This window comes from Oryctolagus cuniculus, chromosome 3, assembly GCF_964237555.1.
Source record: "Oryctolagus cuniculus chromosome 3, mOryCun1.1, whole genome shotgun sequence".
Taxonomy (NCBI): Eukaryota; Metazoa; Chordata; class Mammalia; order Lagomorpha; family Leporidae; genus Oryctolagus; species Oryctolagus cuniculus.
Window position 1 is genome coordinate 149,380,830 of NC_091434.1, and position 13,875 is coordinate 149,394,704.

General features: G+C 46.9%; 1 protein-coding gene and 1 pseudogene across 17 annotated transcripts in view; one reads left to right on the top strand and one right to left on the bottom strand.

Annotated features, from left to right (window-relative positions):
- The window catches only part of LOC103348720 (RUN domain-containing protein 3B-like), a 43,867-nt pseudogene extending 38,597 nt beyond the window's left edge, over nucleotides 1–5,270 (bottom strand).
- Nucleotides 5,271–6,396: 1,126 nt separating this feature from the next.
- FOXP2 (forkhead box P2) overlaps nucleotides 6,397–13,875 on the top strand; it is a 660,955-nt gene continuing 653,476 nt past the window's right edge. For 14 of the 17 annotated variants that reach the window (XM_070069853.1, XM_070069849.1, XM_070069850.1 and 11 more), the window contains exon 1: nucleotides 6,397–6,598. The gene's annotated coding sequence lies outside the window, so the exon portion shown is untranslated. Of the gene's footprint in view, nucleotides 6,599–7,210; nucleotides 7,402–13,875 lie in introns of those variants that run through there. The other 3 variants (XM_070069851.1, XM_017342626.3, XM_051848003.2) reach the window with 3 other exon arrangements.

Sequence of the window (13,875 nt, forward strand, 5' to 3'; positions counted from 1 at the left end):
AAAAAAAGATTTTTATTTATTTATTTGAAAGGTAGAGTTACAGACAGTGAGAGGGAGAGACAGAGAGAAAGGTCTTCCTTCCATTGGTTCACTCCCCAGATGACCGCAATGGCCAGAGCTGCATTGATCCGAAGCCAGAAGCCAGATGTTTCCTCTCTGTCTCTCACGCGGGTGCAGGGGCCCAAGCACTTGGGCCATCCTCCACTGCTTTCCCAGGCCATAGCAGAGAGCTGGATTGGAATAGGGGAAGCCAGGACTAGAAGCAGCGCCCATTGTGGTTGCTGGCGCAGCAGGCAGAGGATTAACCCACTGTGCCATGGGGCCAGCCCCGCTGTACTCAGTCTTACAGAGACAGAACACAGCTCAGAAAAACTTGGATTCTGTTAAACTGAAACATTCAAAATTGCTATTTGTAGGGATCAAATACAGACATTTTGTGTTATTCAACTTGATATCATAATTCTAGTTAATGTATTATCAACATAAGCCATTAAATTTTATTTATTTTTAATTCCTGGAAATTAGAAACTTAGCAACAAATTATTTAGTACAGAAAAAGATGCAACGTCGTAAATAGATATTTTGATTCTTAGAAATACAACACAGTGGGGCTGTTGCTGTGCCATGGTGGGTGAGGCCACCGCCTGCAGTGCCGGCATCCCATATGGGCACCGGTTCAAGACCCAGCTGCTCCATTTCCAATCCAGCTCTCTGCTATGGCCTAGGGAAGCAGTGGAAGATGGCCCAAGTGCTTGGGCCCCTGCACCCATGTGGGAAACTTTGAAAGGTCTCCTGACTTCTGGCTTCGGATTGGCTAGCTCCAGTTGTTGGCCATTTGGTGAGTGAACCTGCAGATGGAATACCCACCTGTCTCTCTCTCTCTCTCTGCCTCTCTGTGACTCTGTCTTTCAGATAAATAAATAAATAAGTAAGTAAATTTTTAAAGAGAGAGAGAAAGATAAAATAAAAAGGAAAACAACAGCTGGAGTCAAGGAAGAGCCAGAAACTTTACTGGGGGGAGGTGGAAGAAAGAGATATAGCACACTGGGAGCCAGGGGCATCCCATATCGGAGTGCATGTTCTAGTCCTCCCTTCTGATCCAACTTCCTGTTAATGTGCCTTGGAATGCAGTAGAATGGCCAAAGTGCTTGGGCCATTGCCACACATGTGGAAGACCTTGATGGAATTCCTGGCTTCTAGCTTCAGGCTAGCCCAAACCTGGATGCTGCAACCATTTGGGGAGTGAACCAGGGAATGAGAAATAGATCAGTTGATCTATCTACCTCTACCTCTCTAGCTCTGTCACTCTACCTTTAAAATAAATAATCTTAAATATAGATACATACACACACATGAATACACACACACATACTCACCTTTGGAGCAATGTATAAAAAAGATGCAATCTTCATTGCTTGGTGAAGGATTTAGATTCATTTTTGGAATTCTTTATCCAGCAATTGTCCCCTCCCCATATGCATTTAGATAAAGCCTTTCTTGGTATAGAGTCCATTAAGCCTGTAAAATTTATCTAAGAGCAATTGATCGTTGTCTTCAGCAGGATAAACCCAAACTGGAGCCCAATATTAACAAGACACCTACAGCCAACCCCCTAATAGAGATATGTTACGGTTGTGTGGTTAAATTCCACGATTAGATGTACTAACAAAGAACTAGGTTGCGTTCAAGAGAGAATTAAGCATTGGTGAATCACTCCAGGACATGAGAGGATATCTGTAATTGAATCTCCATGGTCCTACTAGAAGCAAGGGTGGATGGGAAGTTGGTTGGAAATGAATAAACCCATTGCAGATCTGTTGATGTGCCAGATTCCAGCCAAGTCAGCTCTAACTGGAGGCTGGCAGATGTGGGTATGTATTTTCTGAAGAAGATAATCCAGGTAGAAGTGTGGGTTTATGAACAAATATTTGCAGCTCTAGGTTATGGATAAATTCAGGATATATGCAACGAAAATTTGAATGGAACATATAGTCAGTGCTTTTTTTTTTCAAGTTGGGAAACGCGACCATTAAGATTTATGATAGGTCCCAAATTTTGTAGTCCCCAAGTTTAACGACAGATGGTGGTGTAACTCCACTAATTTTGCAACATCTACATTCAATCTGACATTGTAACATCGATTACCCTTGATTTGACTTCGGTGAAACTAAAATTTTCTTTTTCTTAAATATGTTTGGGAGGACAGTAGGATAGACTGCCTTGGAAAGTCGTATTTGCCCATCTTCAGAACAACTGCAGTCCATGTGAAAAACAGGAATCTGCCAAGTGCCTGCTTTTCTGTGTGAAAAGAAAATCATTTCACCTTGCACTTAGAGAAGTCATTCGTTACAAGCTATTTAAAGCGAGTAACGCAACTTGGAAGATGACATCTGTAACAGAAATGAAAAAATAATTTTAAAAAATGCCCCCTTTGCTGTCCCTCAGCGAAGTGTCCAACCAGTCATTTAAATTTTAAGAGTAAGTCACAGCTATACCGGTAAAACGACTCCAAAGAACAAAAACTGTAGCTGTCATTGGACTCTAAGTTTTGGGGAAAACAGATCCAAGTCTGTGAATAACAGAATGTTTATAACAAGTAACCTTAAAAAATACCGAAGTGTTTCATTCGGAGATGCATGAAGCCAACGTGCCCCTAATGTGTCTCTCGCGCCGGTTCTTTTCCTTCATCCTAGCTTGAGTGAGTCTCTTTTGGGGCGGTTTACCCCACGCAACACGCGCTGACCGAGACCATTTTTAACGAATTTATCTTTCTCCAAGACCATAGTGGAGCAGCGTCTCGGATTTTTGTTGATTTGAGGTTTCACTGCAAAATCAACTTGCTATAAAATAGATTTTCTTCAGGGCGCTTCAAGGTCCACTTGGTAAAACTCTCCTTTCACCCAGTAGTCCCGTTCAACTCTCCCCCTGGAACCTCTTTAAATGACTTTTGCAGACCCACGTGCTGCAAAAGAGACTTTGGCTGTGGCTATGACCCTGCGCCGCGACTTCAGGGACTCAATTTGGCTTCCCCTCTCTCTCTGAGGTGCAGCGTTTCGTTCAAAGGCTGCCGTGATCCAGGGAGCTGACCAGTGACTTGTACAAAAGAAAACTATTCGTTCGCTGTTTGCCCTTTCAGCGTTTTCCTCGGCTGCGGAAACCCGGTTTTCCTATTATTCAACTTCAACTTTTTTTTTGGGGGGGGGGGGGGAGTCTTGTTTTAGCACAGAGCGCTAAACCCCGCCGGCTCCAGCAGCAAGCCGAGGCGAACAAAGCCTGCAGTGTTCTGGGCCGTGCTGGAGCGGGGGTGGTGGGCTAGTTCAAGGAATTGCAAATAAATGTATTTTATGACCACCCATCCACAAACCGCGTGCCACCGTGGCAGGCCCTGGTAGCCGGGCTGCGTCTGCTGGGTGGCTAGAGGCGGGGGCTGGGAGGCTGGCGCAGGGAGCCGGGGAGCGAGCAGCAAGTCCTGAGCCTGAACTTTCACCTATCGAACCCGGGCCCAGCCCATTGGCTGCGGCCGAGGGGTTCGCCGAGGACCAGCTCCTGGCGGGACCAGCTTTCTCAACTCCTCAGGCAGGGTTGGCGGCCCCAGGCGTGGCAGCAGGCAGAGAGAAGAACCCGCGAGCAAGTTCCGCGGGGGCGCACGGGCGCTGAGCCCGGAGCCCCGCCAGGAAAGGCGCCTGGAAGGGTGCGCGGCCAACTGATAAAAGACTCGCTGCTGGGACGGAGACACCTTTTTGCGCCTCTTGGCGCTGGGCTATTTGTACTCGGGGGGCAAGAAACGTCAGAGGCTACGAATTTCACCCAGGCGTGCCTTTGTGTACAGAAAAGTCAAAGGCTCACGCACCCGCTCTTCTCCAAGTCTTGAGAAAGTAACCCTGTTTCTCATCCTTAACTCCCGCTTCTCTTGAGAGTCAGCCTTTTCTGTTCACTTCCTCCGGGTACCTGGAGAGAAGGGGCCCGCGAGCCGAGTCGGTGGATGCGGGGGAGGAAGGAGGGAAAAAGCGAGAAGTTGGGGACCTTTTTGGTTGATCTGTTACCTTTATCCACAACCCCCGTGGGAAGGTACAGGCTCGGCTTTCCAAGGATTTCGGCGCCCTTGGCTCTTCCCTCTTTCAAAAATGGTTTCAGGTTAATTCAGAGTCCGTTTCTATTTGGGGTTGCTAGCGAAGCATCAACGCAGAAGAGTTAACACATTACCCCCACCTTTCAGAAAGAAGGGCGAGGCAGGGCCCTTTGGCTCTGGCGGATTCTATTAGTCACTGCTCCCTCCTTCTCTCTCCGCTCTTTAAAAAGATACAGATCCGGATTATTTGTCCTCTCTTCAGCGTGCATTAGTGGGGGAGGGCAATTTTTAAAAAGAGTGACAGCACCCTGCAGACGCGGAGGGCTCAAGGACCGCCTGGAGCGGAAAAGCTCACAGAAAAACGCTGCGAGTCAGAGCCCAGCGCCCGGTGTCCCCGTCTTTTTCTGGCAGCACCGTGGTCTGAAACCTGACGGTGTGTTTACAGGAGTAGGTGCCAGGGCCGCTTCCTCCTGGGGAGAACCGCGGGCTCGGAAGGGAGGCGACGGTGCCAAGTGTGTGTGTGTGTGTGCGTGTGTGTGTGTGTGTGTGAGGGAGGGAGCTGCGCTTGCCCTTTGCAAAGAAAGGGCGCGTGCTCTGTGAGGCGAGTAGACTCAGGCAGAAGTTTGCACCGCTCGCCGGCTCCCCAGTCACCACCACCCCCTCTTCCGCCGGCGGAGAGGCTACACAGTTTAGCCGCTCCTTCTCCAGGGAGGAGGGCTGGGAAGAAGCCGGGGGGCCAGGCTCTCTGTTCGGCACGGCCTCGTGGCCGCAGCTCTCAGCAGGAAAAGTTTCAGCGCCTTTGGGAACGCTACGCTGGGCTATTGACTGGCGGGCAGAGCCGCGAGCTCCGGCGGCGGCGGCGGCGGCGGCGGCGCGCGGCAAACGCAGCCGCCTGAGGGTCGCCCGGCCCGCGGGCGGGGAGGGGCCGCGAGGAGGCCGCGCGGAGGCCCCACGCGGGCCCACACCTGGGGTGGGCAGAGAGCTGCCCCTACGCGTCGGCCTTCGGTTCGCGCGTCCCCTCCAGGGCCCGCCTAGCCCTCCCCCGCCCCCCCGCCCCGGTATCCCAACGGATCGCACCCTGCGTTGAAGCGCAAGGCCCCCCAGTGCCCAGGAGGTTGGGCCCGCGAATTCCCCACGCGGGCGCCTCGGCTTTGAAGTGAGCGCAGAGCGGGCTCTGGCAGTTCCCTCCTTGCCTTTTCATTCCGGTTACTTGTGCTCCCCTCAGCTACTGATAGGGCCCCACACGACAGCGGACCCGCCGAGTCCCGGCTGGGAGGCTTTTTCCTGCCAAGCCCCGCCCCGGGGACCTGGGCTGCGCGACCGTGAGGAAGCCCAGGCACTCCTGGGCCCGAGGGAGCCCGGAGCCACGAAAACAATGAGTGAGAAAGACGCTCGGCCTCTCGCCACCCCAGGCCGCAGAGGCGCACGCCGTGCAAACGGCAGGCCAATCAGCGCCTGAACGCACGGTCGGTCTCCCTTTCCGACCACCCTGTCCAGTAACTCCCCGCCACCAAGGGCTCTGGCTCCCTTCGAGGCTCCTTGCGCTTTCACGTGGAATCCCCAGTTTCATTTGCCAGCAGCTCCGTCTGCTGAGAGGACGTACTTTGAGGATTGCCAAGAAGCAGCAGACACAACTCGGCCGTGCCAGTACAGCATACGGTTTTGTTCTCGCCTCCCTCCCCACCCCCTCCCCTGACTCGCCGTCTGGGGCGAGCGAGAGGAGGCGGAGCGGGAGGTGGGGAGCGGGGTGGGGGCGGGGGCGCAGAACAAACAAGTTCCCGAGCTGAGTTGTTTACATAGCAGGTGGACCTGACGTCAGCCAGGAGGCTCCGTGGCGAATCCCAACAAAACTCTGCCCCGCGTTTCCGCCTCCCTGAAAGAAGTTGCGGGGGTGGGGGGTGGCGACCGGGGGCACACGGGCGTGAGGGGTTGGGGCGGTGGGGGACACCGGCATCCCGACCGGCTGATTCCCAACCACTTCGGGGCTCCACCGCTACCACGACAATAACAGCGCCAAGGAAGACAAAACAAACAAGTGGCCCAGCGGCCCTTCAGGGGCCCTCCGAGAGGCCCCTTCCCCCAGCCCGCCCCTCGGAGCGGAGGCGGCTCCGCGCGCCGCGTGTGTGTACAGTTTGCATTGCCAACAACACGCGCGCGCGCGGCCGAGTGCGCGCGACCGGCAGCGCACACTCACACAGACACACATACACACAGACACACACACACACAGATCCGGGTGGGGGGAGCCGCAGCGCGAGACAGCGCGAGCCTCCGAGAAAGCGCGAGACACGCCGGCGCGTGCAGCTCCGCGCCCGCCGCTGCGCCCCGGCTCCGGCCCCGCGCCGCCCGCGAGCGCCCGCCCCGGTCATTTATGCGGCGGCCGCGTCCGCCGGCTGAGGCGCCCCCCCGCCCCGCCCCTACTCGCGGCAGCGGCTGCCGGGACTCGCGCGTGGGTGTGTTGTTTGGGGGCTTCTGCTTGGCGCCGCGGGTGCCACCTCCTGGGACGCTGCCCACGGCGTCCCGGTCGCGGTAAGTTTCTTGGCCCTGACTCCGGCGCGGTGCACCTCCGCACTCCAGCCCGTCCCAGCCACCTCCACGCCGGGCCGGGCTGGGACTTGACTCTTCCTCACGCTCCTCCCGCGGCGGCGGCGGCAAAGTTTGGCCCCGGCGGCAGCGCGGCGCGCGCGGCGGGGCGAGCGTGACATGTGTCAAATTCCGGCCCGGCGTCGGGGCCGCGCTCCGGACCTTACACCACCACTTGTTGTTCTTTTTTCCCTGTCGCTTTGTGCTGGGGGGCAGGGGGCGTCGAGAGGGGACAGAGTTGCTGCTGGCTCTCGGAGGATTTTTAGTTTTGGATATGCAAAGTGTTGCCTAGTCCGGGGAGACCGCGGCTGGAGCGAAATGTGTGTCGAAACACCAGATGTGTGTGTTGTTTACTCTTCTTTTGTTGTTGTTTGTTGCCTTTCCCTCTTCCTCTCTTCTCCCCTCCCCCGGGAGGAGCAACACCAGTAAAAACATCTGGCGGCTGGAAGCACACACTTTATTGAGGCAAGGCTGACCTTTATTCACTCCGGTGGGCAAGTGCGCGCCTCCCAGCTCGGAAGGGAGCCACTTGCGCGTTCGTTTCACAAGCCCTTCCCTGGGAAGCAGAAAGGCACTCCGGGGACACTCCGGTTTCCCCAGCTGAGAAACTCCGGCCCCTGGCGACGCTTCGGGAGAGCAGTGTGTCCCCTCGGCCGCCCGGATCGCGCGCCTTCTCCCGTCCACGCCTTAGCACGACCCGCCTCCCCAAGGGCTCTGTCCCGGCCTCACTTCGACTTCGCTGTAAAAAGGTCTCCTCGCTCAGGGTGGTTTTAGGGTTCAGAGGGCGATCTCTTCAGGGAGGGCACTATGGGAGGGGGCGCAGACACCTTTGGGGGAGAGGGAGAGGTTCTCCTCCTCGGGCTTGGACCTGTGCGTCCGTGGTGGCCCTGGCGAGCTAGAGCCAGCGAGCGAAGCTAGTTTCCCGAAGCCCCTCCGCGCTCGCCTTAGGGCGCTTGAGGCCGCGCCGGCCCGGGCGGGACCCAGCGGGGTGGCTGCGCGCCTCCTCCACCCCGGAGGCCCGACGCGCCCCGACGTTCCCTACTTCGTGTAGACCCGCACTTGACGGCGGGAGTTCGGGCCTCTCTAGAGCAGGGAGGAAAAGTTGCCCTGCCGCCCTCAGGCTCTGAGACCTCGTAGGTAAGTCTCTCAGGGTACCTGGAGCGCCGGGCGAGGCTTTGATTAGCAGGAGCGTGAGGGGATGGACGTGTGCAGGGCTGCGGTGTTTGGAAGCGGAACCAGTGCGCGTTTTCTTAGGGATGGCTCCAAAGAGGCCAAACTGGCTGCCGCTTGGGAAGCTGCTCCGAATCCAGGGTCCCTGAGGAGCCAGACCCGTCTGTGTATTTGTTTATTCAGCTTCTTCACCAACAGATTTAAAGCACTTAATGGACAGCTGCTATCTGTAACGCCGCCACCACCTCTCTCCAACACACACGCACACACACACACACACACACACACACACGTTTTCTTTCACCACAGATTGAAATCCAGTCAGTTTCTTGATATTAGTGGAAGATTACTCCTCAGGAACTCTTGCTCCCAGGTGGGCAGGCGTTAGGGACGCGAGGTGCATAAGTGGCCCCGGTGTGTTCCCCAGAGGGGCTGGAGGAAGAAAGGGCGCCGCAGACCTGTGGGAATGTGTAAGGTGTGTACCCATGTAGTCATCAGGGATTCGGAAGTGCTTAATGAGTCGCCTCCCAACATGCCCAGAGTCTCCTTGGAAGAATAGTTAAGTAGTAGCAGGTAAGCCCAAGGGAGAAAGTGACGCCCTGGTGTCAAGTAGCTGAAGTGGACCTTTTCCAAGTGGAAGAACAATTGGAGAGATTGACTTCTAGAAAACAAAAGTTTGCCTGGAAGGCACATCTTTGCATGCTGTCCTGACTCAAATAGTTTGGTTAGGCAGCAGTGGAGACAGGAGGGGTGTGTTTTAATAGCAAGTCTGTGCTCGAGGTCAAAACTAAAGCAAAGATGAGCTTTCAGATATTTCCGTCTTCAAGTTTGCGTTGTGGCATACCTCGGGAAATGTTTTATGTTGTCAAGGGGCCTGTTTATCTTTCCTGTCACTGTGAGTTATGGATAAGTATATTCTCAGTGTACTGGAATTTTTAAATGTAGTGTTTGTTTAATGCTGTTAAACACAATTTACCATTTTGATTTATTTGTATCTACATTAATAGAGGGGGTATGAAGTTATATACACTGTGATCATTAGTGTCATACAAAAAAAATCACATTGGCCTTAGAGCTTTTTAAAGTCCTTTTGCCTTTTGTCTGCCTTTCTTCCTTCTGTCCTTCCTTTTGTTTTTATGGCTTAACTAGGTCCCTGTTCAGTAGTCATCCAGTTAAATACTTCCTTAAGGAACCTATTATTTCATTGTTATCCAAAAGTAGGTGAAAGAAATGTTTCATCATGATTAAGAAACTAACTTTTAAAGAGAAAACTAGAAACCTATAGGTAAGTGGGAGAGAGGACACTAAATTTTAAAAGGTTATATGAAAGTTTAAGTTAAAAAAGTGATCAATGTAGATATGAATATAATGTTTTAAATGCAGTTTATTAAAACGGTATCAATATACTTTGTATGTTAGAATAAATAGAGCAATTAATGGAAATATATGTACACAGCTATTAAGAGTAGTTTATAATTGTTTTCTGCAATTGTCCAACTTAAATTTTGGAGCTTCTTCTCATAAGTCACACTCTGGAGTGTAAAGAGGCCTTTGATTCCATCATGATATGAATAGATTGAGTGAATGATTGTGCCTGAGTGAACTGTCATTGAAGTTTTTATTTCTTTGCACCAATGATAGTGCAGTGGTTTTGCTTAAAAATAAAGTAACTTTTGTAGATTTCTGGAAACCTGCAGTAGGGAGGAAATAGTCTCCTGTGGACCATCATAAAAGTAGGAAATTTTTTTTTTATTTTAGGTGTAGGTATGCTATAATGAGAACTTCTGTAAGCAGGGTTTTTCAAAATTATAAAACTACTCTCTGCCCAGCTTTTAGAGTAATACTTGATGAAAATCATATTTCAATATGTGAACCTAACTTACATGGTTTGATTGAGAATCTTAGGATGTGTAACAGAGCCAGACAAATTTTATTTCAAGATGTGAAGGATGCAGAAGTTAACTAAATAAAAAGGATATTATTTGTGATATTTTAAAAATATAATATATCTGGCTCTGCCTCATTATTCTTGTGCATTGCTTTGTTAACAGTCTCACGTCAATTCAGCTATTAGTTATACCACTGATAGCAGCCATAAGGATGGACATAGTCACTTATTTTCTGCCTCTCTTGAGTTAAATTAGAAGGAAGCCCTTGACTAGTAGGAAGAGAATGGGGTTGACGACATAGACCACTAAGAAGTTACTGTGATTGTTGGTGGGCAAGATTGCTAATCCTTGTTGAATCTAGAAACAGGTCCCAACTTCTGATTACTGACTTTGTGTACACTCAAACTTTTTTCCTTAACTTTATGATAAATAGTAGTGTACTCATCAGTAAATGAATGAATTAAAAATGTTTTCACCAGTGCCTAAATTCATGCTGTCCATTGATAAAAGAAAACCCATTTCTTGGATTAGGCCCAAATGAGATCCTGATATTTGTTATGATTTTTAAAAGCAACCTACTTGCATGGCCCTGAATTCATAGAGTCTTAATAAACTTGAGCAAATCTCATCCAGAAAATTGCTGTTTATATTCTAAGGACTTCTAGAAAGGTGATCCAGAGACTAGAAACTTTACAAAGCACATTCCCGTGCTCATGGTCCACAGATAATCTGATGCCTAATTTAGATTCTAGACACTGTAGGTTAGTGCAGTGATCCTGTTACTTCTTCAGATGAAATAAAGAGTTTCTTAAGTTCAACTGTATATTTCTTAATATTTGACTAAAATCATGTCACTTCTATAGTCTTTATCAAGTAAAGTAATTTAAGTTCCATGTGCCATTTTCTCTCCATGATGCTTCTAGGTCATTTTCATTGGTTTCTTTTTGAAGCTGTCCCAAAATTTTATCTTCTTCATTTGTTTCTTATAACTGTGGGTCCCATAATTGTTTTTATTTTTTTCTTACATCTTAACTAAGCACATATAAGAAAGTTGTCTAAAAATACCAGTTTCTTTACCCCTCCTTGGTTTAGAGGAAACTCATTACTGTTAAATTGGGTTAAATACCTACGTTTTGGGATATTCCTTCATATTGAATGTTCTTTCCTTGTAGATGTTCTTGCTTGTTAAAATAAATGAGTGTTTTCACCTGCTTATTTACTTCTGTCTTATTATCTCTGAAAATTTTTAATGTATTTTCTCTGCCCAGCATATTTACCCATCTCCTTCCCCAAGTTATCCAGATTAGACCAGTAAACAAAGAAGTGATTAGCTTTGATGTTATGTAAGGAAACATTATGACTAAGAGATTAGTGTTAGAATGCTGAGATGCTGGAGAGAGGTCTTTAAAGATTTAGGTTATTGTGTTGCCATGCTATTAACCTTAAAGGGAGAGTAAACTTATGTGTAAGTGATGATGTATTTTCCTTACTAATAATCGTTAAAGCTATTCTTTCTTAAAATAGTTGCTGTAGTAATTTGATGTTTCCTCACATGTGGTATTTTTAAATACTGGCCTAATTATTTTAGGAGTATAATCTCAATTTTATAATTGGATTGATTCAAAGTTTGTGATTATACAGTTACTTGTCTAGCAGTCAACAGCCTGTATCTGCATTCTAAATGAGGTTATGTGACATCACCCCTATTTTGTCTTTAAAACAATGTTATAACTTAATTATTCATAGCTTAGGATTGACTTTTACTTTTTCATTTTGTAGTTGTGAACTTTGTTCATTCTTCCTCAGTTGATATTTGTTCATTTTTATGGCTTGCCATATTCAATAGGAATTCTGAAACTGTATTTATCTAAATCTATTTAAAATTTTCATGAGATAAATTTTGTCTGAAAATTATCTATGGAGGCACCGGGTGTAATCTTTTGATTTCTTTGATATTTAAAATATGCATTCCATACTCAATTGCTGCTTGAATTCAACTTTCCGATTAGTTGTACTCTTGTCTCTTCCTTCTGTCTTCCAAGGATATCTAGAACATACCTTCCCTTTATAATGGCAAATATGTTATAAAGAAAAGACATCTCCGTTCTTTGCTGCAGTATCAAATTATTTTCATTAACAAGAGTGACTGTAATTTAAATGTTGAAAAAGTACATTGCTGTGAAGCAAGTGAATTCCTAGGGGTTTAAAAGCTCTCAATATTTTTTGTTTATTAACGTTCCTCAATTTCTTTCCATTTCTGTCTTGGAAGAATTAGAATATATTTTGTAGATGATAATGTGGATTTAAAATTTGTTTAAGTTTTTAAAGATTCTTCTCATAAAAGTCTAAAAGATTATGCGATTAGGCTATCATACATTTATTAACAAAAGTTAAGTAATTAACATTGAGTTCTTCCAAGAAAGTATGCCACTAGAAGGAGCTTGAAGTTTTTCTGATATTCATTTTTTCTTTCTTCTGAACTTTTATGTTTATTTAATAGTATTTTACATGAAAGTTTTTTGTTTTGGTATCCCTTTAAATTTCTATCATTTCGGTTCACACGTAGAGCTACAGCCATTGTTTGGGAACTTTTTCTCTACCTTTGGAGAAAACAAACTTTCTTAAACTGTATTTTAGGGGGTAGGAAAGAACCGATGGAAGACCTACTTTGGAGGAAGCATTTATAAATTTTTTCACTGGCAGATTGTGAGGAGAAACTTATAGTACACTAATCCAGATATCTTAACATCTCAGCATATGTAGTCTGTCATAAAATCATCTCATTAAAAAAAAAGATCCCCAACATCTTTAAGAACTGTTCCTCACTATTACTTCACCCAAATTTATGTTCCAGGATTTCGTTGTTCTATATCTGTATGCCTGTAGCTAACTCTTTACTTCAGCTTTGTCTTGGATTTTTTTTCCCTTATGGACTCTACCTTTAGTTAAATGGGAACAAAAATCTGCTTTATTCTGTTCATCTCATTTGTACTAGAACTGCTATCAGTCTGTTCCATTCCACCATCATCTCCTACTTGAACTATGGCAATAGATGCTTGTTTTAATTCCCCATCCTGTCTCTATAGGTACCACAGTTTATTCTCCACACAACAGAGTGATCTTACAAAAATTAAATTCTGATTATGTCTTTTTATATAAATCTTCCAACAGCTTCTTATGTTCCTCTGCATAAAAGACAAAAATTCTCTATATTACCTTATTATTTTTCTTCTTATTCAGTCCACTGTGGACACATTGGCCTCCTTGATATTCCTTGAAACAGGTTAAGTTGATTCCCAGCTCAGAGCTTTTCTCTATGTTTTGTCAAGTGTCTTTGTGAACTTCAGGTTCCTGCTCAAGTGTGTTCTTATTAGGGAAACCTTTTCTGATCGTCTTGTATTAAATAACAGATCCTCATTTATCGTACCCCATTACCTTCATTGTATTTTATTTTTCTTCATAGTACTGTCATCAACTGGCATATTAAAAAGTTACTTGTTTATCATCTGTTCCCTTAAGGAGAATGTGCATTCAAATGGAGCCAGGGATTTTGTTTTGTTCACTGCTCTCAGTGTTTAGAATAGTGCCTGACACTTGTTGGAAGTGCCATAAATAATGTGAAATGAAGGGCTCATTGGAAATTCTGTCCGTAGCATTGCGTAACTTGTTTTTTTGTGTAATTGAAATGATTTAAAATTATTTTTTATTTTTATTTTATTTGAGAGGCATAGAGAGAAGGGAGAGAGAGAGAGATTTATATCTGCTGTTTCACTCTCCAAATGACTGTAAACGCTATGGCTGGGCCAGGCTGATGCCAGGAACCAGGAACTGTGTCCTGATCTTTTACATGGGTGTCAGGGTTCAAAGCACTTGAGCCAACTTCTGTTATCTCCCAGGATGCTTTAGAAGGAAGCTGAATCTGAAGTGGAGTAGCCAGGACTTGAACTGAACTCCAGTGTGGGATGTGAGATCACAAGCAACAACTTAACCACTGTGCCGTAACACCTATACCCTCAATATATTCTTTAAACAGAGTAGACTGAATATTTATGATTTGATGATAAGTCTGTCTTTTCAAATTTAAAGTCCTACTCTTTAGCTTGTTCAAGTTGCTGTTGCATACTAAGGCATGATTAAAGAATGCAACCCTCCATATAACAACCT